This window comes from Phyllobates terribilis, unplaced genomic scaffold (genome assembly GCF_046119375.1).
Source record: "Phyllobates terribilis strain yellow unplaced genomic scaffold, ASM4611937v1 Scaffold_5__5_contigs__length_657084704, whole genome shotgun sequence".
Classification (NCBI taxonomy): domain Eukaryota; kingdom Metazoa; phylum Chordata; class Amphibia; order Anura; family Dendrobatidae; genus Phyllobates; species Phyllobates terribilis.
In genome coordinates, this window is record NW_027362765.1 from 654653117 (window position 1) to 654680633 (window position 27517).

At 42.9% G+C, this 27517-nt stretch overlaps 14 non-coding genes across 14 annotated transcripts; all 14 read left to right on the forward strand.

Moving 5' to 3' along the window:
- Positions 1–4957: 4957 nt before the first annotated feature.
- Positions 4958–5145, forward strand: LOC141150758 (U2 spliceosomal RNA). Its single transcript, XR_012246878.1, has one exon. It is a non-coding gene; the product is annotated as a U2 spliceosomal RNA (small nuclear RNA).
- Positions 5146–11272: 6127 nt separating this feature from the next.
- Positions 11273–11468, forward strand: LOC141150713 (U2 spliceosomal RNA). Its single transcript, XR_012246840.1, has one exon. It is a non-coding gene; the product is annotated as a U2 spliceosomal RNA (small nuclear RNA).
- A 1115-nt stretch (positions 11469–12583) lies between these two features.
- LOC141148987 (U2 spliceosomal RNA) lies at positions 12584–12774 on the forward strand. Its single transcript, XR_012245302.1, has one exon. It is a non-coding gene; the product is annotated as a U2 spliceosomal RNA (small nuclear RNA).
- Positions 12775–13889: 1115 nt separating this feature from the next.
- LOC141150080 (U2 spliceosomal RNA) lies at positions 13890–14080 on the forward strand. The gene has a single exon (XR_012246350.1). It is a non-coding gene; the product is annotated as a U2 spliceosomal RNA (small nuclear RNA).
- A 1112-nt stretch (positions 14081–15192) lies between these two features.
- LOC141148988 (U2 spliceosomal RNA) lies at positions 15193–15383 on the forward strand. The gene has a single exon (XR_012245303.1). It is a non-coding gene; the product is annotated as a U2 spliceosomal RNA (small nuclear RNA).
- Positions 15384–16498: 1115 nt separating this feature from the next.
- LOC141148989 (U2 spliceosomal RNA) lies at positions 16499–16689 on the forward strand. The gene has a single exon (XR_012245304.1). It is a non-coding gene; the product is annotated as a U2 spliceosomal RNA (small nuclear RNA).
- Positions 16690–17804: 1115 nt separating this feature from the next.
- On the forward strand, positions 17805–17995 carry LOC141148990 (U2 spliceosomal RNA). The gene has a single exon (XR_012245305.1). It is a non-coding gene; the product is annotated as a U2 spliceosomal RNA (small nuclear RNA).
- A 1115-nt stretch (positions 17996–19110) lies between these two features.
- On the forward strand, positions 19111–19301 carry LOC141148991 (U2 spliceosomal RNA). Its single transcript, XR_012245306.1, has one exon. It is a non-coding gene; the product is annotated as a U2 spliceosomal RNA (small nuclear RNA).
- A 1118-nt stretch (positions 19302–20419) lies between these two features.
- On the forward strand, positions 20420–20610 carry LOC141148992 (U2 spliceosomal RNA). Its single transcript, XR_012245307.1, has one exon. It is a non-coding gene; the product is annotated as a U2 spliceosomal RNA (small nuclear RNA).
- Positions 20611–21725: 1115 nt separating this feature from the next.
- LOC141150009 (U2 spliceosomal RNA) lies at positions 21726–21915 on the forward strand. Its single transcript, XR_012246283.1, has one exon. It is a non-coding gene; the product is annotated as a U2 spliceosomal RNA (small nuclear RNA).
- Positions 21916–23030: 1115 nt separating this feature from the next.
- On the forward strand, positions 23031–23221 carry LOC141148993 (U2 spliceosomal RNA). The gene has a single exon (XR_012245308.1). It is a non-coding gene; the product is annotated as a U2 spliceosomal RNA (small nuclear RNA).
- A 1115-nt stretch (positions 23222–24336) lies between these two features.
- LOC141148996 (U2 spliceosomal RNA) lies at positions 24337–24527 on the forward strand. The gene has a single exon (XR_012245310.1). It is a non-coding gene; the product is annotated as a U2 spliceosomal RNA (small nuclear RNA).
- Positions 24528–25642: 1115 nt separating this feature from the next.
- Positions 25643–25833, forward strand: LOC141148997 (U2 spliceosomal RNA). Its single transcript, XR_012245311.1, has one exon. It is a non-coding gene; the product is annotated as a U2 spliceosomal RNA (small nuclear RNA).
- A 1115-nt stretch (positions 25834–26948) lies between these two features.
- LOC141148998 (U2 spliceosomal RNA) lies at positions 26949–27139 on the forward strand. Its single transcript, XR_012245312.1, has one exon. It is a non-coding gene; the product is annotated as a U2 spliceosomal RNA (small nuclear RNA).
- The last annotated feature ends 378 nt before the right edge of the window (positions 27140–27517 follow it).

The window sequence follows — 27517 nt, forward strand, 5'->3', positions numbered from 1 at the left end:
CACTTCACGACGGGTGGCTCGGATATGAGGAAATTAGGGTATGTAGTCCAGGACGTGCTCAGGAACCTTCTTGGCGTACAAAGTAATGAAATTCTCTCCATCCAGGATTATCCCAGAAGAGGTGACTATGACATCACATTCACCGGAGAAGGTATTTTTAGAGATGTACTAGAAAAGTTAAAAAAAGTTGAAAATAGTCCTGTTTTGAAAGGGATACAAATTGTTGAGCACGTCCTGGATGAGGTAAGACTGGTTATTGTAAAAATATTTTCGCCCTTTGTTTCTGCTCCAGAAGTAATGTCATTTCTAGCAATTTATTTTAAAAGTGTTAAATGTATTGGGAAGATATTAAACGAATATAACATATGGACATCTAAGTGGAAATTCCTTGTGAAGTGTACAAGAGATCCAAATACACCAGGTGGTATACGGCTCCCCCCTGCCCGTTTCAAAATTGGGCAAACAAATGGGGATTTCTTCTTTTCTGGGATGCCAGTATATTGCAGAAATTGTGGGCGCTATGGTCATTCAAAAGAAAACTGTCATGTATCATGTAGAAATTGTGCTAGTGAAGAACATGAGACAAAAGAATGCCCTAAGGAAAAGAAATGCAGTTTTTGCCAGACTCCAGGTCACTTTTATTTTTCTTGCCCTCACAGATTTCGGGAAGATGAGCAAAATGGGAAGTCCAAGACGTCCGACCAAGGACCAAAAGATCAGACCACCCCTCAGGAGGAGGAACAACAACCTGGAGCCTCTGGAGACAATAAGGGCGTACCAAATAGTGAAGTGTCTCCAGAGTCTATGACAGGTAAAATACCAAATCCCAAAACCTGGCTGCAGGACCTGCGGGAGTCCAAAAGGAGGGCTGAGAAGGAGCAGAAGGGCACTACTGGTAAGGTCAAAAGGGACCGGCAAAAGGCCAACACAGAAGCCCATGCCCAGTCTGGGTCTCCTAGTGCTGAGGGCGCTGAGTGGATAAAGGTGGGTCCTAAGAAAAAGAAAAAGGGTGGTTCGGAGGAGGCAGCAGGAGGTGAACAGATGGACACTTCTCCAGAAGGGGACGTGGACGCTGGACCCTCAGGGGTTTCGGTCTCCGCTGCTACAGGTGGGGACCGGGATCTTGCTGCCTCTGAAGAGTCAGAGGCTCTGCCTTGTGCGCAACCTCCTCCTATAGGACGACCTTCTACAGGTCAAACAGGGGCGGCGGAACCCCTCGGAGACCCACCTGATGAGGAACTGCATGGCCAGCCAATGGAGACCCAGCGGGTTCTGCCAGCCAGCCCTCCGAGCTATGCCAGTGTAGCGTCGGGTTTATATAAATGTGGTAATCTTTCCTCCTCCACGGAGACTCTCGTGACGATACTATCAGATGAGGAGGGAGGCGCAAGCCCAGTGGTCTGATCAGGTTCATCGGACAGGTAAATCCGTTGCTCTTAGTTACCTAAGTAAAATTTCTACATTTTCTAATGATGGCTGAACTCAAAGGTATTTCCCTCAACGTGAGAGGCATAAAATCTAACACGAGAAGAACTGCTCTTTTTAATTTTTTTACGTGTTTTACTGCATCTGTATTTTTTCTGCAAGAATGTAATATCCCACATGAAATGTCATATCAAAAATATAAAGATGAGTGGAAGTGTGGGCCATCTGTCTGGTCCGGATCGAATGCTGCAGGATCAGCGGGTGTAGCCATACTTTTTAAAGGGAACGTTTTAATTGATTTTATTCAGGAAATTTTACCAGGTCGTATTTTATTAGTGAAAGCTTTTATTGATGGTATTAGATGGCAGTTTTTAAATTTTTATGGATCAACAGAGAAAAATGAAAGAGCCGAAATGCTTGATCTTTTACCATTATTTATTAATAACTCTGAACCTTTTATCTTAGCAGGGGATTTTAATTGTGTTTTAAAAGGTGAAAACCGGCGCTCCAGCTCTGTAAGCAGGAACTACGATAAAACCTCAGGTATGCTACATGATATAGTCAAAGATGCTAAATTGATAGACATATATAAAGAGTGTCATAGTGATAGCCCAGAGGACGCCGGTTTCACTTGGAGCAATGCTAATTGTAGCTCTAGGATTGATTTTATTTTTGGTTCAGATAAAACAATACCTGCCAAATGTGAAGTTTTAACTAATATATTTTCAGACCATAAACTTTTATCCTTTACCATAAAAGTAAATGACAACAAAAAATGTGGTAAGAAAAGCTGGAAAATGAACGTATCCCTTTTAACCGACGCGCAGATTTTATCAGATTTTATTGAGTTTTATAGGAAATGTAGAAAAGGGAAAAAAACAAATGAGACTATGAGTGTATGGTGGGATAGAATGAAAGTAAAAATAAAAGACTTTTTTATTAAAAAGAGTATATGTAGAGCCAAAGAAAAATATGAAGAATATAGAATTTTAAATACCCGCCTACAAACATTATTTAAGCTCAGAGACAATGGGATAGATGTACAAGTTGATATTTCAAACTTAAAAGAAGAGATTTCAAAATGGCTAGAACAAAAAGGAAAAGAGATAATTTTTCGTTCTAGAGTACAACATATAGAAGAAAATGAAAAGTGTTCCAGATATTTTTTTAGGAAAAATAAAAAAGAAAAAGTGATAATTGACCATATAGATGGTGAGAATAATATAAAAAATATGCTGGGTAAAGTTGAGGGTTTTTTTTCTAATCTTTTTAATGGAAAAAATATAGATAATAAATTAATGGATGATTCGCTGCAAGGACTAACAGCTGTTTTAGATCCCGCATCCCAAGAGTTTTTATCCCAAGTTTTAACGGAACAAGAAGTGTTAAAAACTATTAAAAGTTTTAAAACTGGAAAGGTCCCTGGTCCTGATGGCATCCCAATAGAATTTTATGTATGTTTTTATGATATTTTAAAAGATGATTTGTTTTATTTGTTTACTGAGGTTTTTAATAATAAGGTTTTATTAAATTCCTGGAAGAAAGGTGAAGTCTCCCTCCTATACAAAAAAGGCGATAAATCAAAATTAGAAAACTGGAGACCAATAACACTTTTAAATTGTGACTATAAAATAATGGCTAAAATTTGTGCAAATCGTCTAAAAGAAGTCATCAGCAAAGTTATTCATTCTAATCAAGTGTGTGGGGTGCCGGGGCGCAGTATATGGGACAATCTGAATTTAGTGAAAGACTGTATTGAGGATGTGAAAGACAGAAAGGGGAAAATGGCGATTTTATCTATTGATTTTGAAAAAGCATTTGACCGTGTCTCACACTTTTATCTTTTTAAAGTTTTAGAGAAAATGGGCATACCAGAAGGGTTTTTACTATCGCTTAAAGCATTTTACAAGGATTGTACAAGTAAGATTTTAGTGAATGGTTTTAAGACACAAGAGGTATTTTTACGGTCAGGGGTGAAACAGGGATGCCCTCTGTCCCCCCTACTGTTTATCTGTGCACTGGAACCAATGTTATGTGCAATACGCCAAAATAAACAGATATGCGGTGTCCCTCTGCCTGGAAGCGGTGGTTTGGAGGCCAAGGTTGTAGGCTACATGGATGACGTGGCGGTCTTGTGTACAGATGCACCATCACTTACGGCCACTCTCCATCAATTGCAATCCTTTTGCCTAGCTTCTGGTTTTAAAATCAATTTTAATAAGTGTAACATTTTAAGTGTTGGGGGGATGATTTTACGTGATGTACCAATTAATGTCTCCGAATCCATTTCCATTTTAGGTATATCATTCACTGAAAATAATGATGGTTATAATAGTTGGGAAACAGTTACACAGAAAGTAAATACGAAAATATGTATGTGGAACATGAGGAGACTTACAATGGAGGGTAAAGTATTGGTTTTAAAGATGGTGATTTTACCTCTTTTATTGTATCTTAGCATGGTTTTCCCCCCGCCTGTTAATGTTTTAAAAAAGATAACCAAAACCTGTTTTACCTTCTTTTGGAACTCAAAAATGGAAAAGCTGAAAAGAGAAATCGTGATGAAATCAAAAGTAAAAGGTGGTAAAGATTTTCCAGATTTTAATAGGTTTCTTTTAATCCATCTGTTCGTTTACTGTTTTAATGCCCTTTTTAAGAATCACTATTGGTCCTTTTTTATGCGTTTTAATACAGGATTTTTTATGAGAAAGTTTGGATGGTATGAAGTTAATATATCTGTGCCCCATGCTTTTAATTTGTCGACGCATTATGAGATTTTAAGGAAAATAGTGTCCGATTTTAATTTAGGGACTAAGAAAATAGAGGAATTAAGAAATAGTAAGAAACTAATTAAAGAAATACGTAAAAGTGAGGAAATATGTAATGTTGACAGATATGATGATGACAAATCTATGTCTATCTGGAAAATGATTAACGTTTTTTATCTTTTTAATGAACAGAGAGATCTGGCTTGGAGTTGCATGCACCGCTGTCTTCCTTGCCGGGCATTCCAATACAGAAGAGGATTTGTGAGGTCTGCCATCTGCCCAAGAGCCGGATGCCAAGACGAGGAAACGGTGGAACATCTATTATGGACATGTAATTTTGCAAAGGATTTCTGGAGAAGACTGCTCCCCCTACTGGAAAGGGTGGCAGACCTCAAGGACTTTACATATAAAACTGTGCTATACGGACTTATGGAATGCCCCACAATGGACCAGTACACAATGGCTTGGAAGACAGTGAACTGCGCCAAGTCATCTCTCTGGAAAGCGCGCAACATTGCTATTTTTAAACAAGATGTTTTATCAGTGAATGATGTTTTAAGTTTATGTTTATGTGAAATGTATACTTATTATTTAATTGACAAAAAGAAGAATGTACATATTTCCAAAAAATGGCTTGTTGACCAATGGAACCTAATTATTTAAAATCTTTGTATTTTTTTGTTTTGGAAATTTCATTTGTCTTTTAACGTTTGGTATTTGTGTAATTATGCTTGTAATTTGTTAAAATTTTAATAAACGGTTTTATCCCTCTGCAGGGGATAGCCAAATTAAAAAAAAATCTGTTCTTATCAATTTAATATCTGATACGTCCCCTATCTGGGGACCATATATTAAATGGATTTTTAGAACAGGGAGATGGAAAAAGAGCTTGCTCTGTCCACTCCACGCATTGACCTGGTATTGCAGTATCTCCAGGACCGATGCACCCCTTCTTTAATGCAGTTTCTAAAATCAGAAATAATTGAATTCAATGTTTTTTGTTCATTTTGCTTGTTTGTCGGATTTTGGGATGGACTCTTTGGCTTTGCTTTTCTTCTCCTCATTGGATTTTTCATGTTCAAAGTTGCAGAAGCCAGATTACAAGCTCATTTTGGTTCAACTTCAGCAACTGTGCATTGCATTGCCATGTAATGTGATGCAATGCTATCTTTCTAGCTCTCCCTTTTTACTTCCTTTTGGATAAACAGACATATTAGGCAAGCATTTTGGAGCTTTCACCTAAATAACTACAGGTGGTGAGATAAGCTGCACAATATAATTGACCTTTCAGTATATTGTTGCACACACACCATCTATTTAGCAAATGCCCTTGTTATCAACAGCAGCCTTTTAAACTCACCTGAGCTAACAGGTATGTGCGCTGGTTACTCTGCTGCGCTTAAAATTTCTTTTTTGGTTTGCTACAATGCCTTTTCTGAAACGTTGTCTCCTTCTGCTGGAACACTGACTTCTTTCATTTAATGCCTGCAGACTATAAAAGAGAACCCAACCCAAAAAGTTTGGTTGATTAGTCTGTGGCATTCTGTTAAACTGTTGCTTATGGCGGTCTCTGTGAGCTTCTCAGCGACATTCAGCCAGCCAGGTATCCTGCCTGCAGTAGATGGAATGTGGCAATGGAACGCTGGCTGCGCATGTCATAATAGGCTCTGAGCCTTTATATACCTGTGCACAGCAGCAGCCACCTTCAGTCTGCTGCTGGACAGCCAGCAGCAGCAGGAGAGGTATGTAATCAGGAGCCCTCCTGCTAAGGGTAGACAGCTGCTCGTTCCACCCCACCCCCCGCCTTAATTGGTTCTCCTCCCTTCCAACGGTGTTGAGGCGGGTGGGAACAGCAGGGGGTGAAGGTGCTGTGTTTAAAGAGGTGGAGTTATGCAGATCTAAAACGCGTGGATTGCAGCAGCAGCAAGCCGAAAAGTGCAGGCATGTAAGGGATCTAGAGGTTGACAACATGTCTTCTTAACGGGAGTCCAGGAGCTCATCTCCACAAATGGACTTTTCAGGATCCTTGGGTGGCTCCGTAGTTTGAAACCAATTCTGGTTATCGCTTCTCGGCCTTTTGGCTCAGACCTAGTGTTTGGACAAGAGGTTCCTTGTGTACTAGCCCTCGGCCTTCCAGCATCGCCACTTCGGTGGCTTAAGCTGGATGCTGCTATAGGGGGAGAGTGAGGAGGAAACGAGAAGGCGATTCCTGAAGCGACCATGGGTGTCAAGCTTCGTTTTGCTGGGACCGGGGATCCCCGGGTCAAGAATGCTTTCCGTATCGAGGTCTCTGAGGAGAAGAAGGACCATTTCTCGTTGTCATACCTGGTCAACGCCATTTTCTATGAAATCCTGAAGATCCAGAAGTCGGAGATCATCTGTTTGCAGGAGTTCAGAAGGGAGCATAGGTACGTCTTGGTGCTTTCTTCTATGGCGGCTTGCCAAAACCTTTTCAAAACTCTTCAAGTCCTTTCAGAGCACCCTCAGCTGGATGGACTTATCTTCACTGTACTCTACTCTAAGGGGGATATCCCGGTGGTAATATTCATGCACAACCCCTTTATCTCCCGGGATGATATCACTGCATTCCTGAGAAGACACTGCATTTTTGTGCAATTCTCCCATAAAATCTTAAATGGAGAAGGGCTGTGGACTGGGAAGTATAAATACTTTGTGAGGTTTGGGATAGACCCTCATGGTCCTGGAGGTATTCACTATCCTCCCCTGAACTTTACAATTGGAAGAGACTCTGGATATCTGTTTTTTCCCGAGGCGCCATTGTTCTGCAGGAGATGCAACATGTTCGGGCATATCCAGGATTTCTGCAAGCAATTGCCAAACTGTAGAAAGTGCAACAAGTACGGTCATCTGGCGAAGGATTGTTCCAACCCGGTAGTATGTGATGCCTGCGGGGAGGAAGGACATGTGATTCGGGATTGTAAGGCTAAAGTCAAGCCTAGGTCCTTCTCCGAAGTGACCAAAGGTAAGCCTACTGTCCCTGCTGTTACCCCACAGGTGACTACTGCAGAGATCAATGCTGAGACGGAGCCCCCTGAGGTTGAAGATCTGGTGGGTGAGGCCCAGAACCTGTTGGACCCTCCGGCCCCTGCTGGGCCAGGTATGGAGATCTCCGAGTTGGATGTGGACCTCCCTCATCAGTCCGAAATATGTGGTGAGGGTGACATGGATGTGTCTCTAGCTCGAACCCCTGCATTGTCCTGGGGTGCTACAGACGAAGAGGTGGCCAGGGATGGTGGCCAAGGAGACTTTACTTCTGGGAGGTCTTTTGATGATGATCATACTCCTGAACTGGCCAATAAAAAACCCAGACGAGAGTACTCACCTGCCAGCGGAGGGTGCGACAGTCCTGCAAGTGACCGCATTTACCCGCAGGATGTCTTCTCCCCTGATGCTCCTTACCTTGGCATCCCTGAGAGCATCAACACCTTTGGGGTGCTTTCCCAGTCTGATGATAATGGATGAGTATGGTGTGATCAACATTGAGTCATGTATTTCTTTTCATTAATTAATGTCTTGCCAATCTGGTTGGGATGTAGTGTCCCTAAATGTAAGGCAGATCAGATCTAAAATCAGAAGAACAACTGTTCTGGACTACCTGAAACATTTAGGTGCTGATGTTTTTTGCCTTCAGGAGTGTGGGATTCAGGATGCTCCTTGTGACAAAGACTGGCCTTACGGACAGCATATCTGGTCAGGGTCTAATCATAATAAAAATGATGGGGTGGGGATATTAGTTGGGAATAAAGAAATCTCTATTGATAGTTATATTGTGGTGGAGGTGGGCCGATGTTTAATTGCATTTTTGAGTTATAGAGGGTGGCGGGTCAGAATTATTAATTTATATTGCCCTACAGGGAAGGAAGAGCGGCTTGCTCTTCTTGAAAAATTAAGTTTTTTTCTTCCAGGGAAATCTCCCACTATTTTTGTTGGGGACGTTAATTGTGTCACAGAAGGAAAGTGTGACATAACAGGAAAGAAATTGTCCCATTTAATTTGTGATTTTTCCTTTTTAGATGCAGCAGTTGTTGTTCTTGGCATGCCACCACCGCCGACATACCATGCTGACCGTGGTGAGATTCATTCCAGAATTGATTTAATGTTATTTTCTAAAAATATGGTATGTTTGGATTTTTCTCAACAAAAGGTACCTTTTTCGGACCATGAATGTTTGAGAGGCGTGTTTTGTGCGAATGGTGACCAAGTGTATGGCGGTGGGGTATGGAAGTTGAATGCAAGGCTGTTAGAGGATGATGAGGTGATGAATGAGTTTAATGTAAAGTATGAAAGATGGAGAATGCGTAAGAAGGATTTTGTGTGTGTTCTTGACTGGTGGGACTGGGTGAAAGTGCAATTTAAAACTTTCTTCAAAAAGTGGGGCTATAGAAAAGCTGCCAGATATAGGAATAGGTTTAATGACCTTAATAGACGGATTGACTGGTTGAGAAAGTGTGTTGCAAGTGGTTTGGAGATGTCTGATCAACTTACTGAGGCTAAGAATGAATTGAAGCGTGTGTTGGATGAGAAAGGAAAGGAAATTATATATCGTACTAAAATTGAGCACCTGGAGAAAAATGAGAAGTGTACGAGGTTCTTTTTTAAAAAAATGAATGGTAGGAAGACTGATATGAATGAAGTTGTGAATGAAAGTGGAACCAACTGTATGGGTGAGGATGTGCTGAAAGAAGTGAATAGGTTTTATAGCAAGTTGTATGATGAGAAATGGATTGACTCTGGGCTTGTGTCATATGTTCTGAATGGTGTGGAGAAAAAACTTGATTCTGAGGAGCGTGATCTATTGTGTGAGGATGTAGTTCTGGATGAAGTGAAGAATGTGGTGTGGAGTGCTAAAAAGAGTAAGACTCCTGGGAAAGATGGTATACCTGTAGAGTTGTATGTGAAAGCATGGGAAGTTTTGGGAACAGATTTGACTGAGGTATGTAAGTATATGTGGGTGAATGGTAGGTTGTGTGAATCAATGAAAGAAGGAGTGGTTGTGCTTGTGTATAAAAAGGGTGAGAGGAAACGTTTGGAAAACTGGAGACCAATAACACTGCTGAATTCGGATTATAAGGTCTACAGTAAGTTACTGGCAAATCGTATGCGTGAAGTGATTGGTAGTGTTGTGGAGGAGGACCAAGTATGTGCAGTGCCTGGAAGAAGTATGAGTGATAACTTGTTATTGTTGAGAGATATGATTGGGGATTGCAAGGATAGAAAGCAGAAATGTATGACTTTAGCTATTGATTTTGAGAAGGCGTTTGACAGGGTTTCGCATGTGTTTTTGTTTAAAGTACTGGAAAGAATGGGGTTTCCTAGAGAATTTGTGAATTGTGTAAAATCATTGTATGATTGTGTGTCAAGTGAGTTCTTGGTTAATGGGTGGCTGTGTGACAAAGTGAAGATTAGGTCAGGAGTAAGGCAGGGGTGTCCTATGTCCCCCGTCTTATTTGTATGTGTAATAGAACCATTGTTATGTTTGATTAGACGGGATAAAATGATGAGAGGTTTGTTGGTGCCTGGTAGTGGTGGTAAGCATGTGAAAGTGTTAGGTTATATGGATGATGTTGTGGTTGTGAGTGAAAGTATGGCTTCTTTGAGTAGAATTAAATTGCTTTTGGATTTTTTTGTTGGTGCGTCTGGTTTTAGGGTAAATTGGAATAAATGTAGTTTTAAATGTTTTGGAGATAGTAGTATTCGTATGGATGGTGTAAAGTGTGAAGAGGGTGCAATCAAGATTTTGGGCGTATTATTTAATGATGACTTAAAAGGGAATGAAAGTTGGGAAGAGTGTGGTATGCGGGTTGAACGTAAATTGAATTTTTGGCGAATGAGAGAATTGACTCTGCGTGGTAAGGTGTTAATTATCAAAGCAGTGATTCTCCCTATCCTGCTTTATGTGGCGACTGTTTTTCCTTCTCCTTACAGGAAAATTAAGAGAATAGAGAAGTTGGTATTCACATTCCTGTGGCGTAGTAAGATGGAGAAGTTGAAGCGGGAGAGCCTTTTTAAGGCTTGTCAGCATGGTGGGCTGGCCTTTCCCAATATTGAAGTTTTTTTAGGCCTTAATTATATTAAGACTGTGGTTATTTTGCTGGGTAAAGGCAATAAAGGTGCTTTTATGGCTAATTATTCTGCTGGATGGATGTTGTATGGGTTATGCTGGAGGAAGAGAGATGCGAGTGTGCCTGTGGCCTTTAAGTGTCCTGTTTGGTATGAGGTGATTGAGAAATTTGTGAGAAAGCATGATTTGTTGAGTGTGGGAATGAATGATTTTAGAATGACCAAGAATGTGGTGAAAAGAATGAGTGCAAATGAGGTAGAGTGTAATATTGTTGGGCTGAGAGGGAATGAGGTTTCAGATGCATGGAAGAAGTTAGATACGTATGGGATGTCAAACAAACAGAAGGATGTTGTGAGGATGACTTTACATAATATTTTACCTGTGAGAGAAGTGCAGAAGAAAAGAGAGTTGATAAGAACAGATGTGTGTCCGAGAGTGGGATGTGGTGGTTGTGAGACTGTCAGGCATGTTATGTGGGATTGTGAGTACGCGTACAGTGTGTGGAAGTGTGTAGGTGGATTGTGTAAGGGTTTAGCAGGCGTGAATTTTGTGGATTGGCGTGTGGCGATGTTTGGAATTGGTGCGTGTAGTCGGTCTAAAGATAGAATTTTATGGTTGATAATGGCTTGTGTGATGGAGAGTTTGTGGGATGCAAGGAACCTTGGACTTTTCAAAAGGAAATCTTTATCAGTGAATGAATGTGTTAGACTTATTCTTTCAAGACTATACCTGATATATAAGTTGGACAGCAGAGGCGGTGGTGGCACAGATGCCGAAGGGATTTGGAAATTTAAAAAGTGGCATTACCTTATCAAATACCAGTGATTTTTTTCTTTGTGATTCCTTGAAGTTTCTGCATTTGTGTTACGTAAAGGATGTTCCCTTGTGATTATATTTCGTCTTATACTACTGCTAAATAAATAGAACCATGATGATGAGAAGTTTTAAGTAGCAAATTTTGGAGAAATTCATACTGTTTGCTAAAAAACTAAACTGAATGGTTTAAAAAAAAAAAAAAAAAAAAAAAAAAAAAAAAAAAATCTGTTCTTATCAGTTTAATATCTGATACGTCCCCTATCTGGGGACCATATATTAAATGGATTTTTAGAACAGGGAGATGGAAAAAGAGCTTGCTCTGTCCACTCCACGCATTGACCTGGTATTGCAGTATCTCCAGGACCGGTGCACCCCTTCTTTAATGCAGTTTCTAAAATCAGAAAGAATTGAATTCAATGTTTTTTGTTCATTTTGCTTGTTTGTCGGATTTTGGGATGGACTCTTTGGCTTTGCTTTTCTTCTCCTCATTGGATTTTTCATGTTCAAAGTTGCAGAAGCCAGATTACAAGCTCATTTTGGTTCAACTTCAGCAACTGTGCATTGCATTGCCATGTAATGTGATGCAATGCTATCTTTCTAGCTCTCCCTTTTTACTTCCTTTTGGATAAACAGACATATTAGGCAAGCATTTTGGAGCTTTCACCTAAATAACTACAGGTGGTGAGATAAGCTGCACAATATAATTGACCTTTCAGTATATTGTTGCACACACACCATCTATTTAGCAAATGCCCTTGTTATCAACAGCAGCCTTTTAAACTCACCTGAGTTAACAGGTATGTGCGCTGGTTACTCTGCTGCGCTTAAAATTTCTTTTTTGGTTTGCTACAATGCCTTTTCTGAAACGTTGTCTCCTTCTGCTGGAACACTGACTTCTTTCATTTAATGCCTGCAGACTATAAAAGAGAACCCAACCCAAAAAGTTTGGTTGATTAGTCTGTGGCATTCTGTTAAACTGTTGCTTATGGCGGTCTCTGTGAGCTTCTCAGCGACATTCAGCCAGCCAGGTATCCTGCCTGCAGTAGATGGAATGTGGCAATGGAACGCTGGCTGCGCGTGTCATAATAGGCTCTGAGCCTTTATATATCTGTGCACAGCAGCAGCCACCTTCAGTCTGCTGCTGGACAGCCAGCAGCAGCAGCAGCAGGAGAGGTATGTAATCAGGAGCCCTCCTGCTAAGGGTAGACAGCTGCTCGTTCCACCCCACCCCCCGCCTTAATTGGTTCTCCTCCCTTCCAACCGTGTTGAGGCGGGTGGGAACAGCAGGGGGTGAAGGTGCTGTGTTTAAAGAGGTGGAGTTATGCAGATCTAAAACGCGTGGATTGCAGCAGCAGCAAGCCGAAAAGTGCAGGCATGTAAGGGATCTAGAGGTTGACAACATGTCTTCTTAACGGGAGTCCAGGAGCTCATCTCCACAAATGGACTTTTCAGGATCCTTGGGTGGCTCCGTAGTTTGAAACCAATTCTGGTTATCGCTTCTCGGCCTTTTGGCTAAGATCAAGTGTAGTATCTGTTCTTATCAGTTTAATATCTGATACGTCCCCTATCTGGGGACCATATATTAAATGGATTTTTAGAACAGGGAGATGGAAAAAGAGCTTGCTCTGTCCACTCCACGCATTGACCTGGTATTGCAGTATCTCCAGGACCGGTGCACCCCTTCTTTAATGCAGTTTCTAAAATCAGAAAGAATTGAATTCAATGTTTTTTGTTCATTTTGCTTGTTTGTCGGATTTTGGGATGGACTCTTTGGCTTTGCTTTTCTTCTCCTCATTGGATTTTTCATGTTCAAAGTTGCAGAAGCCAGATTACAAGCTCATTTTGGTTCAACTTCAGCAACTGTGCATTGCATTGCCATGTAATGTGATGCAATGCTATCTTTCTAGCTCTCCCTTTTTACTTCCTTTTGGATAAACAGACATATTAGGCAAGCATTTTGGAGCTTTCACCTAAATAACTACAGGTGGTGAGATAAGCTGCACAATATAATTGACCTTTCAGTATATTGTTGCACACACACCATCTATTTAGCAAATGCCCTTGTTATCAACAGCAGCCTTTTAAACTCACCTGAGCTAACAGGTATGTGCGCTGGTTACTCTGCTGCGCTTAAAATTTCTTTTTTGGTTTGCTACAATGCCTTTTCTGAAACGTTGTCTCCTTCTGCTGGAACACTGACTTCTTTCATTTAATGCCTGCAGACTATAAAAGAGAACCCAACCCAAAAAGTTTGGTTGATTAGTCTGTGGCATTCTGTTAAACTGTTGCTTATGGCGGTCTCTGTGAGCTTCTCAGCGACATTCAGCCAGCCAGGTATCCTGCCTGCAGTAGATGGAATGTGGCAATGGAACGCTGGCTGCGCGTGTCATAATAGGCTCTGAGCCTTTATATACCTGTGCACAGCAGCAGCCACCTTCAGTCTGCTGCTGGACAGCCAGCAGCAGCAGCAGCAGGAGAGGTATGTAATCAGGAGCCCTCCTGCTAAGGGTAGACAGCTGCTCGTTCCACCCCACCCCCCGCCTTAATTGGTTCTCCTCCCTTCCAACGGTGTTGAGGCGGGTGGGAACAGCAGGGGGTGAAGGTGCTGTGTTTAAAGAGGTGGAGTTATGCAGATCTAAAACGCGTGGATTGCAGCAGCAGCAAGCCGAAAAGTGCAGGCATGTAAGGGATCTAGAGGTTGACAACATGTCTTCTTAACGGGAGTCCAGGAGCTCATCTCCACAAATGGACTTTTCAGGATCCTTGGGTGGCTCCGTAGTTTGAAACCAATTCTGGTTATCGCTTCTCGGCCTTTTGGCTAAGATCAAGTGTAGTATCTGTTCTTATCAGTTTAATATCTGATACGTCCCCTATCTGGGGACCATATATTAAATGGATTTTTAGAACAGGGAGATGGAAAAAGAGCTTGCTCTGTCCACTATACGCATTGACCTGGTATTGCAGTATCTCCAGGACCGGTGCACCCCTTCTTTAATGCAGTTTCTAAAATCAGAAAGAATTGAATTCAATGTTTTTTGTTCATTTTGCTTGTTTGTCGGATTTTGGGATGGACTCTTTGGCTTTGCTTTTCTTCTCCTCATTGCATTTTTCATGTTCAAAGTTGCAGAAGCCAGATTACAAGCTCATTTTGGTTCAACTTCAGCAACTGTGCATTGCATTGCCATGTAATGTGATGCAATGCTATCTTTCTAGCTCTCCCTTTTTACTTCCTTTTGGATAAACAGACATATTAGGCAAGCATTTTGGAGCTTTCACCTAAATAACTACAGGTGGTGAGATAAGCTGCACAATATAATTGACCTTTCAGTATATTGTTGCACACACACCATCTATTTAGCAAATGCCCTTGTTATCAACAGCAGCCTTTTAAACTCACCTGAGCTAACAGGTATGTGCGCTGGTTACTCTGCTGCGCTTAAAATTTCTTTTTTGGTTTGCTACAATGCCTTTTCTGAAACGTTGTCTCCTTCTGCTGGAACACTGACTTCTTTCATTTAATGCCTGCAGACTATAAAAGAGAACACAACCCAAAAAGTTTGGTTGATTAGTCTGTGGCATTCTGTTAAACTGTTGCTTATGGCGGTCTCTGTGAGCTTCTCAGCGACATTCAGCCAGCCAGGTATCCTGCCTGCAGTAGATGGAATGTGGCAATGGAACGCTGGCTGCACGTGTCATAATAGGCTCTGAGCCTTTATATACCTGTGCACAGCAGCAGCCACCTTCAGTCTGCTGCTGGACAGCCAGCAGCAGCAGCAGGAGAGGTATGTAATCAGGAGCCCTCCTGCTAAGGGTAGACAGCTGCTCGTTCCACCCCACCCCCCGCCTTAATTGGTTCTCCTCCCTTCCAACGGTGTTGAGGCGGGTGGGAACAGCAGGGGGTGAAAGTGCTGTGTTTAAAGAGGTGGAGTTATGCAGATCTAAAACGCGTGGATTGCAGCAGCAGCAAGCCGAAAAGTGCAGGCATGTAAGGGATCTAGAGGTTGACAACATGTCTTCTTAACGGGAGTCCAGGAGCTCATCTCCACAAATGGACTTTTCAGGATCCTTGGGTGGCTCCGTAGTTTGAAACCAATTCTGGTTATCGCTTCTCGGCCTTTTGGCTAAGATCAAGTGTAGTATCTGTTCTTATCAGTTTAATATCTGATACGTCCCCTATCTGGGGACCATATATTAAATGGATTTTTAGAACAGGGAGATGGAAAAAGAGCTTGCTCTGTCCACTCCACGCATTGACCTGGTATTGCAGTATCTCCAGGACCGGTGCACCCCTTCTTTAATGCAGTTTCTAAAATCAGAAAGAATTGAATTCAATGTTTTTTGTTCATTTTGCTTGTTTGTCGGATTTTGGGATGGACTCTTTGGCTTTGCTTTTCTTCTCCTCATTGGATTTTTCATGTTCAAAGTTGCAGAAGCCAGATTACAAGCTCATTTTGGTTCAACTTCAGCAACTGTGCATTGCATTGCCATGTAATGTGATGCAATGCTATCTTTCTAGCTCTCCCTTTTTACTTCCTTTTGGATAAACAGACATATTAGGCAAGCATTTTGGAGCTTTCACCTAAATAACTAAAGGTGGTGAGATAAGCTGCACAATATAATTGACCTTTCAGTATATTGTTGCACACACACCATCTATTTAGCAAATGCCCTTGTTATCAACAGCAGCCTTTTAAACTCACCTGAGCTAACAGGTATGTGCGCTGGTTACTCTGCTGCGCTTAAAATTTCTTTTTTGGTTTGCTACAATGCCTTTTCTGAAACGTTGTCTCCTTCTGCTGGAACACTGACTTCTTTCATTTAATGCCTGCAGACTATAAAAGAGAACCCAACCCAAAAAGTTTGGTTGATTAGTCTGTGGCATTCTGTTAAACTGTTGCTTATGGCGGTCTCTGTGAGCTTCTCAGCGACATTCAGCCAGCCAGGTATCCTGCCTGCAGTAGATGGAATGTGGCAATGGAACGCTGGCTGCGCGTGTCATAATAGGCTCTGAGCCTTTATATACCTGTGCACAGCAGCAGCCACCTTCAGTCTGCTGCTGGACAGCCAGCAGCAGCAGCAGCAGGAGAGGTATGTAATCCGGAGCCCTCCTGCTAAGGGTAGACAGCTGCTCGTTCCACCCCACCCCCCGCCTTAATTGGTTCTCCTCCCTTCCAACCGTGTTGAGGCGGGTGGGAACAGCAGGGGGTGAAGGTGCTGTGTTTAAAGAGGTGGAGTTATGCAGATCTAAAACGCGTGGATTGCAGCAGCAGCAAGCCGAAAAGTGCAGGCATGTAAGGGATCTAGAGGTTGACAACATGTCTTCTTAACGGGAGTCCAGGAGCTCATCTCCACAAATGGACTTTTCAGGATCCTTGGGTGGCTCCGTAGTTTGAAACCAATTCTGGTTATCGCTTCTCGGCCTTTTGGCTAAGATCAAGTGTAGTATCTGTTCTTATCAGTTTAATATCTGATACGTCCCCTATCTGGGGACCATATATTAAATGGATTTTTAGAACAGGGAGATGGAAAAAGAGCTTGCTCTGTCCACTCCACGCATTGACCTGGTATTGCAGTATCTCCAGGACCGGTGCACCCCTTCTTTAATGCAGTTTCTAAAATCAGAAAGAATTGAATTCAATGTTTTTTGTTCATTTTGCTTGTTTGTCGGATTTTGGGATGGACTCTTTGGCTTTGCTTTTCTTCTCCTCATTGGATTTTTCATGTTCAAAGTTGCAGAAGCCAGATTACAAGCTCATTTTGGTTCAACTTCAGCAACTGTGCATTGCATTACCATGTAATGTGATGCAATGCTATCTTTCTAGCTCTCCCTTTTTACTTCCTTTTGGATAAACAGACATATTAGGCAAGCATTTTGGAGCTTTCACCTAAATAACTACAGGTGGTGAGATAAGCTGCACAATATAATTGACCTTTCAGTATATTGTTGCACACACATCATCTATTTAGCAAATGCCCTTGTTATCAACAGCAGCCTTTTAAACTCACCTGAGCTAACAGGTATGTGCGCTGGTTACTCTGCTGCGCTTAAAATTTCTTTTTTGGTTTGCTACAATGCCTTTTCTGAAACGTTGTCTCCTTCTGCTGGAACACTGACTTCTTTCATTTAATGCCTGCAGACTATAAAAGAGAACCCAACCCAAAAAGTTTGGTTGATTAGTCTGTGGCATTCTGTTAAACTGTTGCTTATGGCGGTCTCTGTGAGCTTCTCAGCGACATTCAGCCAGCCAGGTATCCTGCCTGCAGTAGATGGAATGTGGCAATGGAACGCTGGCTGCGCGTGTCATAATAGGCTCTGAGCCTTTATATACCTGTGCACAGCAGCAGCCACCTTCAGTCTGCTGCTGGACAGCCAGCAGCAGCAGCAGCAGGAGAGGTATGTAATCAGGAGCCCTCCTGCTAAGGGTAGACAGCTGCTCGTTCCACCCCACCCCCCGCCTTAATTGGTTCTCCTCCCTTCCAACGGTGTTGAGGCGGGTGGGAACAGCAGGGGGTGAAGGTGCTGTGTTTAAAGAGGTGGAGTTATGCAGATCTAAAACGCGTGGATTGCAGCAGCAGCAAGCCGAAAAGTGCAGGCATGTAAGGGATCTAGAGGTTGACAACATGTCTTCTTAACGGGAGTCCAGGAGCTCATCTCCACAAATGGACTTTTCAGGATCCTTGGGTGGCTCCGTAGTTTGAAACCAATTCTGGTTATCGCTTCTCGGCCTTTTGGCTAAGATCAAGTGTAGTATCTGTTCTTATCAGTTTAATATCTGATACGTCCCCTATCTGGGGACCATATATTAAATGGATTTTTAGAACAGGGAGATGGAAAAAGAGCTTGCTCTGTCCACTCCACGCATTGACCTGGTATTGCAGTATCTCCAGGACCGGTGCACCCCTTCTTTAATGCAGTTTCTAAAATCAGAAAGAATTGAATTCAATGTTTTTTGTTCATTTTGCTTGTTTGTCGGATTTTGGGATGGACTCTTTGGCTTTGCTTTTCTTCTCCTCATTGGATTTTTCATGTTCAAAGTTGCAGAAGCCAGATTACAAGCTCATTTTGGTTCAACTTCAGCAACTGTGCATTGCATTGCCATGTAATGTGATGCAATGCTATCTTTCTAGCTCTCCCTTTTTACTTCCTTTTGGATAAACAGACATATTAGGCAAGCATTTTGGAGCTTTCACCTAAATAACTACAGGTGGTGAGATAAGCTGCACAATATAATTGACCTTTCAGTATATTGTTGCACACACATCATCTATTTAGCAAATGCCCTTGTTATCAACAGCAGCCTTTTAAACTCACCTGAGCTAACAGGTATGTGCGCTGGTTACTCTGCTGCGCTTAAAATTTCTTTTTTTTTTTGCTACAATGCCTTTTCTGAAACGTTGTCTCCTTCTGCTGGAACACTGACTTCTTTCATTTAATGCCTGCAGACTATAAAAGAGAACCCAACCCAAAAAGTTTGGTTGATTAGTCTGTGGCATTCTGTTAAACTGTTGCTTATGGCGGTCTCTGTGAGCTTCTCAGCGACATTCAGCCAGCCAGGTATCCTGCCTGCAGTAGATGGAATGTGGCAATGGAACGCTGGCTGCGCGTGTCATAATAGGCTCTGAGCCTTTATATACCTGTGCACAGCAGCAGCCACCTTCAGTCTGCTGCTGGACAGCCAGCAGCAGCAGCAGCAGGAGAGGTATGTAATCAGGAGCCCTCCTGCTAAGGGTAGACAGCTGCTCGTTCCACCCCACCCCCCGCCTTAATTGGTTCTCCTCCCTTCCAACGGTGTTGAGGCGGGTGGGAACAGCAGGGGGTGAAGGTGCTGTGTTTAAAGAGGTGGAGTTATGCAGATCTAAAACGCGTGGATTGCAGCAGCAGCAAGCCGAAAAGTGCAGGCATGTAAGGGATCTAGAGGTTGACAACATGTCTTCTTAACGGGAGTCCAGGAGCTCATCTCCACAAATGGACTTTTCAGGATCCTTGGGTGGCTCCGTAGTTTGAAACCAATTCTGGTTATCGCTTCTCGGCCTTTTGGCTAAGATCAAGTGTAGTATCTGTTCTTATCAGTTTAATATCTGATACGTCCCCTATCTGGGGACCATATATTAAATGGATTTTTAGAACAGGGAGATGGAAAAAGAGCTTGCTCTGTCCACTCCACGCATTGACCTGGTATTGCAGTATCTCCAGGACCGGTGCACCCCTTCTTTAATGCAGTTTCTAAAATCAGAAAGAATTGAATTCAATGTTTTTTGTTCATTTTGCTTGTTTGTCGGATTTTGGGATGGACTCTTTGGCTTTGCTTTTCTTCTCCTCATTGGATTTTTCATGTTCAAAGTTGCAGAAGCCAGATTACAAGCTCATTTTGGTTCAACTTCAGCAACTGTGCATTGCATTGCCATGTAATGTGATGCAATGCTATCTTTCTAGCTCTCCCTTTTTACTTCCTTTTGGATAAACAGACATATTAGGCAAGCATTTTGGAGCTTTCACCTAAATAACTACAGGTGGTGAGATAAGCTGCACAATATAATTGACCTTTCAGTATATTGTTGCACACACACCATCTATTTAGCAAATGCCCTTGTTATCAACAGCAGCCTTTTAAACTCACCTGAGCTAACAGGTATGTGCGCTGGTTACTCTGCTGCGCTTAAAATTTCTTTTTTGGTTTGCTACAATGCCTTTTCTGAAACGTTGTCTCCTTCTGCTGGAACACTGACTTCTTTCATTTAATGCCTGCAGACTATAAAAGAGAACCCAACCCAAAAAGTTTGGTTGATTAGTCTGTGGCATTCTGTTAAACTGTTGCTTATGGCGGTCTCTGTGAGCTTCTCAGCGACATTCAGCCAGCCAGGTATCCTGCCTGCAGTAGATGGAATGTGGCAATGGAACGCTGGCTGCGCGTGTCATAATAGGCTCTGAGCCTTTATATACCTGTGCACAGCAGCAGCCACCTTCAGTCTGCTGCTGGACAGCCAGCAGCAGCAGCAGCAGCAGGAGAGGTATGTAATCAGGAGCCCTCCTGCTAAGGGTAGACAGCTGCTCGTTCCACCCCACCCCCCGCCTTAATTGGTTCTCCTCCCTTCCAACGGTGTTGAGGCGGGTGGGAACAGCAGGGGGTGAAGGTGCTGTGTTTAAAGAGGTGGAGTTATGCAGATCTAAAACGCGTGGATTGCAGCAGCAGCAAGCCGAAAAGTGCAGGCATGTAAGGGATCTAGAGGTTGACAACATGTCTTCTTAACGGGAGTCCAGGAGCTCATCTCCACAAATGGACTTTTCAGGATCCTTGGGTGGCTCCGTAGTTTGAAACCAATTCTGGTTATCGCTTCTCGGCCTTTTGGCTAAGATCAAGTGTAGTATCTGTTCTTATCAGTTTAATATCTGATACGTCCCCTATCTGGGGACCATATATTAAATGGATTTTTAGAACAGGGAGATGGAAAAAGAGCTTGCTCTGTCCACTCCACGCATTGACCTGGTATTGCAGTATCTCCAGGACCGGTGCACCCCTTCTTTAATGCAGTTTCTAAAATCAGAAAGAATTGAATTCAATGTTTTTTGTTCATTTTGCTTGTTTGTCGGATTTTGGGATGGACTCTTTGGCTTTGCTTTTCTTCTCCTCATGGGATTTTTCATGTTCAAAGTTGCAGAAGCCAGATTACAAGCTCATTTTGGTTCAACTTCAGCAACTGTGCATTGCATTGCCATGTAATGTGATGCAATGCTATCTTTCTAGCTCTCCCTTTTTACTTCCTTTTGGATAAACAGACATATTAGGCAAGCATTTTGGAGCTTTCACCTAAATAACTACAGGTGGTGAGATAAGCTGCACAATATAATTGACCTTTCAGTATATTGTAGCACACACACCATCTATTTAGCAAATGCCCTTGTTATCAACAGCAGCCTTTTAAACTCACCTGAGCTAACAGGTATGTGCGCTGGTTACTCTGCTGCGCTTAAAATTTCTTTTTTGGTTTGCTACAATGCCTTTTCTGAAACGTTGTCTCCTTCTGCTGGAACACTGATTTCTTTCATTTAATGCCTGCAGACTATAAAAGAGAACCCAACCCAAAAAGTTTGGTTGATTAGTCTGTGGCATTCTGTTAAACTGTTGCTTATGGCGGTCTCTGTGAGCTTCTCAGCGACATTCAGCCAGCCAGGTATCCTGCCTGCAGTAGATGGAATGTGGCAATGGAACGCTGGCTGCGCGTGTCATAATAGGCTCTGAGCCTTTATATACCTGTGCACAGCAGCAGCCACCTTCAGTCTGCTGCTGGACAGCCAGCAGCAGCAGCAGCAGGAGAGGTATGTAATCAGGAGCCCTCCTGCTAAGGGTAGACAGCTGCTCGTTCCACCCCACCCCCCGCCTTAATTGGTTCTCCTCCCTTCCAACGGTGTTGAGGCGGGTGGGAACAGCAGGGGGTGAAGGTGCTGTGTTTAAAGAGGTGGAGTTATGCAGATCTAAAACGCGTGGATTGCAGCAGCAGCAAGCCGAAAAGTGCAGGCATGTAAGGGATCTAGAGGTTGACAACATGTCTTCTTAACGGGAGTCCAGGAGCTCATCTCCACAAATGGACTTTTCAGGATCCTTGGGTGGCTCCGTAGTTTGAAACCAATTCTGGTTATCGCTTCTCGGCCTTTTGGCTAAGATCAAGTGTAGTATCTGTTCTTATCAGTTTAATATCTGATACGTCCCCTATCTGGGGACCATATAATAAATGGATTTTTAGAACAGGGAGATGAAAAAGAGCTTGCTCTGTCCACTCCACGCATTGACCTGGTATTGCAGTATCTCCAGGACCGGTGCACCCCTTCTTTAATGCAGTTTCTAAAATCAGAAAGAATTGAATTCAATGTTTTTTGTTCATTTTGCTTGTTTGTCGGATTTTGGGATGGACTCTTTGGCTTTGCTTTTCTTCTCCTCATTGGATTTTTCATGTTCAAAGTTGCAGAAGCCAGATTACAAGCTCATTTTGGTTCAACTTCAGCAACTGTGCATTGCATTGCCATGTAATGTGATGCAATGCTATCTTTCTAGCTCTCCCTTTTTACTTCCTTTTGGATAAACAGACATATTAGGCAAGCATTTTGGAGCTTTCACCTAAATAACTACAGGTGGTGAGATAAGCTGCACAATATAATTGACCTTTCAGTATATTGTTGCACACACACCATCTATTTAGCAAATGCCCTTGTTATCAACAGCAGCCTTTTAAACTCACCTGAGCTAACAGGTATGTGCGCTGGTTACTCTGCTGCGCTTAAAATTTCTTTTTTGGTTTGCTACAATGCCTTTTCTGAAACGTTGTCTCCTTCTGCTGGAACACTGACTTCTTTCATTTAATGCCTGCAGACTATAAAAGGGAACCCAACCCAAAAAGTTTGGTTGATTAGTCTGTGGCATTCTGTTAAACTGTTGCTTATGGCGGTCTCTGTGAGCTTCTCAGCGACATTCAGCCAGCCAGGTATCCTGCCTGCAGTAGATGGAATGTGGCAATGGAACGCTGGCTGCGCGTGTCATAATAGGCTCTGAGCCTTTATATACCTGTGCACAGCAGCAGCCACCTTCAGTCTGCTGCTGGACAGCCAGCAGCAGCAGCAGCAGGAGAGGTATGTAATCAGGAGCCCTCCTGCTAAGGGTAGACAGCTGCTCGTTCCACCCCACCCCCCGCCTTAATTGGTTCTCCTCCCTTCCAACGGTGTTGAGGCGGGTGGGAACAGCAGGGGGTGAAGGTGCTGTGTTTAAAGAGGTGGAGTTATGCAGATCTAAAACGCGTGGATTGCAGCAGCAGCAAGCCGAAAAGTGCAGGCATGTAAGGGATCTAGAGGTTGACAACATGTCTTCTTAACGGGAGTCCAGGAGCTCATCTCCACAAATGGACTTTTCAGGATCCTTGGGTGGCTCCGTAGTTTGAAACCAATTCTGGTTATCGCTTCTCGGCCTTTTGGCTAAGATCAAGTGTAGTATCTGTTCTTATCAGTTTAATATCTGATACGTCCCCTATCTGGGGACCATATATTAAATGGATTTTTAGAACAGGGAGATGGAAAAAGAGCTTGCTCTGTCCACTCCACGCATTGACCTGGTATTGCAGTATCTCCAGGACCGGTGCACCCCTTCTTTAATGCAGTTTCTAAAATCAGAAAGAATTGAATTCAATGTTTTTTGTTCATTTTGCTTGTTTGTCGGATTTTGGGATGGACTCTTTGGCTTTGCTTTTCTTCTCCTCATTGGATTTTTCATGTTCAAAGTTGCAGAAGCCAGATTACAAGCTCATTTTGGTTCAACTTCAGCAACTGTGCATTGCATTGCCATGTAATGTGATGCAATGCTATCTTTCTAGCTCTCCCTTTTTACTTCCTTTTGGATAAACAGACATATTAGGCAAGCATTTTGGAGCTTTCACCTAAATAACTACAGGTGGTGAGATAAGCTGCACAATATAATTGACCTTTCAGTATATTGTTGCACACACACCATCTATTTAGCAAATGCCCTTGTTATCAACAGCAGCCTTTTAAACTCACCTGAGCTAACAGGTATGTGCGCTGGTTACTCTGCTGCGCTTAAAATTTATTTTTTGGTTTGCTACAATGCCTTTTCTGAAACGTTGTCTCCTTCTGCTGGAACACTGACTTCTTTCATTTAATGCCTGCAGACTATAAAAGAGAACCCAACCCAAAAAGTTTGGTTGATTAGTCTGTGGCATTCTGTTAAACTGTTGCTTATGGCGGTCTCTGTGAGCTTCTCAGCGACATTCAGCCAGCCAGGTATCCTGCCTGCAGTAGATGGAATGTGGCAATGGAACGCTGGCTGCGCGTGTCATAATAGGCTCTGAGCCTTTATATACCTGTGCACAGCAGCAGCCACCTTCAGTCTGCTGCTGGACAGCCAGCAGCAGCAGCAGCAGGAGAGGTATGTAATCAGGAGCCCTCCTGCTAAAGGTAGACAGCTGCTCGTTCCACCCCACCCCCCGCCTTAATTGGTTCTCCTCCCTTCCAACGGTGTTGAGGCGGGTGGGAACAGCAGGGGGTGAAGGTGCTGTGTTTAAAGAGGTGGAGTTATGCAGATCTAAAACGCGTGGATTGCAGCAGCAGCAAGCCGAAAAGTGCAGGCATGTAAGGGATCTAGAGGTTGACAACATGTCTTCTTAACGGGAGTCCAGGAGCTCATCTCCACAAATGGACTTTTCAGGATCCTTGGGTGGCTCCGTAGTTTGAAACCAATTCTGGTTATCGCTTCTCGGCCTTTTGGCTAAGATCAAGTGTAGTATCTGTTCTTATCAGTTTAATATCTGATACGTCCCCTATCTGGGGACCATATATTAAATGGATTTTTAGAACAGGGAGATGGAAAAAGAGCTTGCTCTGTCCACTCCACGCATTGACCTGGTATTGCAGTATCTCCAGGACCGGTGCACCCCTTCTTTAATGCAGTTTCTAAAATCAGAAAGAATTGAATTCAATGTTTTTTGTTCATTTTGCTTGTTTGTCGGATTTTGGGATGGACTCTTTGGCTTTGCTTTTCTTCTCCTCATTGGATTTTTCATGTTCAAAGTTGCAGAAGCCAGATTACAAGCTCATTTTGGTTCAACTTCAGCAACTGTGCATTGCATTGCCATGTAATGTGATGCAATGCTATCTTTCTAGCTCTCCCTTTTTACTTCCTTTTGGATAAACAGACATATTAGGCAAGCATTTTGGAGCTTTCACCTAAATAACTACAGGTGGTGAGATAAGCTGCACAATATAATTGACCTTTCAGTATATTGTTGCACACACACCATCTATTTAGCAAATGCCCTTGTTATCAACAGCAGCCTTTTAAACTCACCTGAGCTAACAGGTATGTGCGCTGGTTACTCTGCTGCGCTTAAAATTTCTTTTTTGGTTTGCTACAATGCCTTTTCTGAAACGTTGTCTCCTTCTGCTGGAACACTGACTTCTTTCATTTAATGCCTGCAGACTATAAAAGAGAACCCAACCCAAAAAGTTTGGTTGATTAGTCTGTGGCATTCTGTTAAACTGTTGCTTATGGCGGTCTCTGTGAGCTTCTCAGCGACATTCAGCCAGCCAGGTATCCTGCCTGCAGTAGATGGAATGTGGCAATGGAACGCTGGCTGCGCGTGTCATAATAGGCTCTGAGCCTTTATATACCTGTGCACAGCAGCAGCCACCTTCAGTCTGCTGCTGGACAGCCAGCAGCAGCAGCAGCAGGAGAGGTATGTAATCAGGAGCCCTCCTGCTAAGGGTAGACAGCTGCTCGTTCCACCCCACCCCCCGCCTTAATTGGTTCTCCTCCCTTCCAACGGTGTTGAGGCGGGTGGGAACAGCAGGGGGTGAAGGTGCTGTGTTTAAAGAGGTGGAGTTATGCAGATCTAAAACGCGTGGATTGCAGCAGCAGCAAGCCGAAAAGTGCAGGCATGTAAGGGATCTAGAGGTTGACAACATGTCTTCTTAACGGGAGTCCAGGAGCTCATCTCCACAAATGGACTTTTCAGGATCCTTGGGTGGCTCCGTAGTTTGAAACCAATTCTGGTTATCGCTTCTCGGCCTTTTGGCTAAGATCAAGTGTAGTATCTGTTCTTATCAGTTTAATATCTGATACGTCCCCTATCTGGGGACCATATATTAAATGGATTTTTAGAACAGGGAGATGGAAAAAGAGCTTGCTCTGTCCACTCCACGCATTGACCTGGTATTGCAGTATCTCCAGGACCGGTGCACCCCTTCTTTAATGCAGTTTCTAAAATCAGAAAGAATTGAATTCAATGTTTTTTGTTCATTTTGCTTGTTTGTCGGATTTTGGGATGGACTCTTTGGCTTTGCTTTTCTTCTCCTCATTGGATTTTTCATGTTCAAAGTTGCAGAAGCCAGATTACAAGCTCATTTTGGTTCAACTTCAGCAACTGTGCATTGCATTGCCATGTAATGTGATGCAATGCTATCTTTCTAGCTCTCCCTTTTTACTTCCTTTTGGATAAACAGACATATTAGGCAAGCATTTTGGAGCTTTCACCTAAATAACTACAGGTGGTGAGATAAGCTGCACAATATAATTGACCTTTCAGTATATTGTTGCACACACACCATCTATTTAGCAAATGCCCTTGTTATCAACAGCAGCCTTTTAAACTCACCTGAGCTAACAGGTATGTGCACTGGTTACTCTGCTGCGCTTAAAATTTCTTTTTTGGTTTGCTACAATGCCTTTTCTGAAACGTTGTCTCCTTCTGCTGGAACACTGACTTCTTTCATTTAATGCCTGCAGACTATAAAAGAGAACCCAACCCAAAAAGTTTGGTTGATTAGTCTGTGGCATTCTGTTAAACTGTTGCTTATGGCGGTCTCTGTGAGCTTCTCAGCGACATTAAGCCAGCCAGGTATCCTGCCTGCAGTAGATGGAATGTGGCAATGGAACGCTGGCTGCGCGTGTCATAATAGGCTCTGAGCCTTTATATACCTGTGCACAGCAGCAGCCACCTTCAGTCTGCTGCTGGACAGCCAGCAGCAGCAGCAGCAGGAGAGGTATGTAATCAGGAGCCCTCCTGCTAAGGGTAGACAGCTGCTCGTTCCACCCCACCCCCCGCCTTAATTGGTTCTCCTCCCTTCCAACCGTGTTGAGGCGGGTGGGAACAGCAGGGGGTGAAGGTGCTGTGTTTAAAGAGGTGGAGTTATGCAGATCTAAAACGCGTGGATTGCAGCAGCAGCAAGCCGAAAAGTGCAGGCATGTAAGGGATCTAGAGGTTGACAACATGTCTTCTTAACGGGAGTCCAGGAGCTCATCTCCACAAATGGACTTTTCAGGATCCTTGGGTGGCTCCGTAGTTTGAAACCAATTCTGGTTATCGCTTCTCGGCCTTTTGGCTAAGATCAAGTGTAGTATCTGTTCTTATCAGTTTAATATCTGATACGTCCCCTATCTGGGGACCATATATTAAATGGATTTTTAGAACAGGGAGATGGAAAAAGAGCTTGCTCTGTCCACTCCACGCATTGACCTGGTATTGCAGTATCTCCAGGACCGGTGCACCCCTTCTTTAATGCAGTTTCTAAAATCAGAAAGAATTGAATTCAATGTTTTTTGTTCATTTTGCTTGTTTGTCGGATTTTGGGATGGACTCTTTGGCTTTGCTTTTCTTCTCCTCATTGGATTTTTCATGTTCAAAGTTGCAGAAGCCAGATTACAAGCTCATTTTGGTTCAACTTCAGCAACTGTGCATTGCATTGCCATGTAATGTGATGCAATGCTATCTTTCTAGCTCTCCCTTTTTACTTCCTTTTGGATAAACAGACATATTAGGCAAGCATTTTGGAGCTTTCACCTAAATAACTACAGGTGGTGAGATAAGCTGCACAATATAATTGACCTTTCAGTATATTGTTGCACACACACCATCTATTTAGCAAATGCCC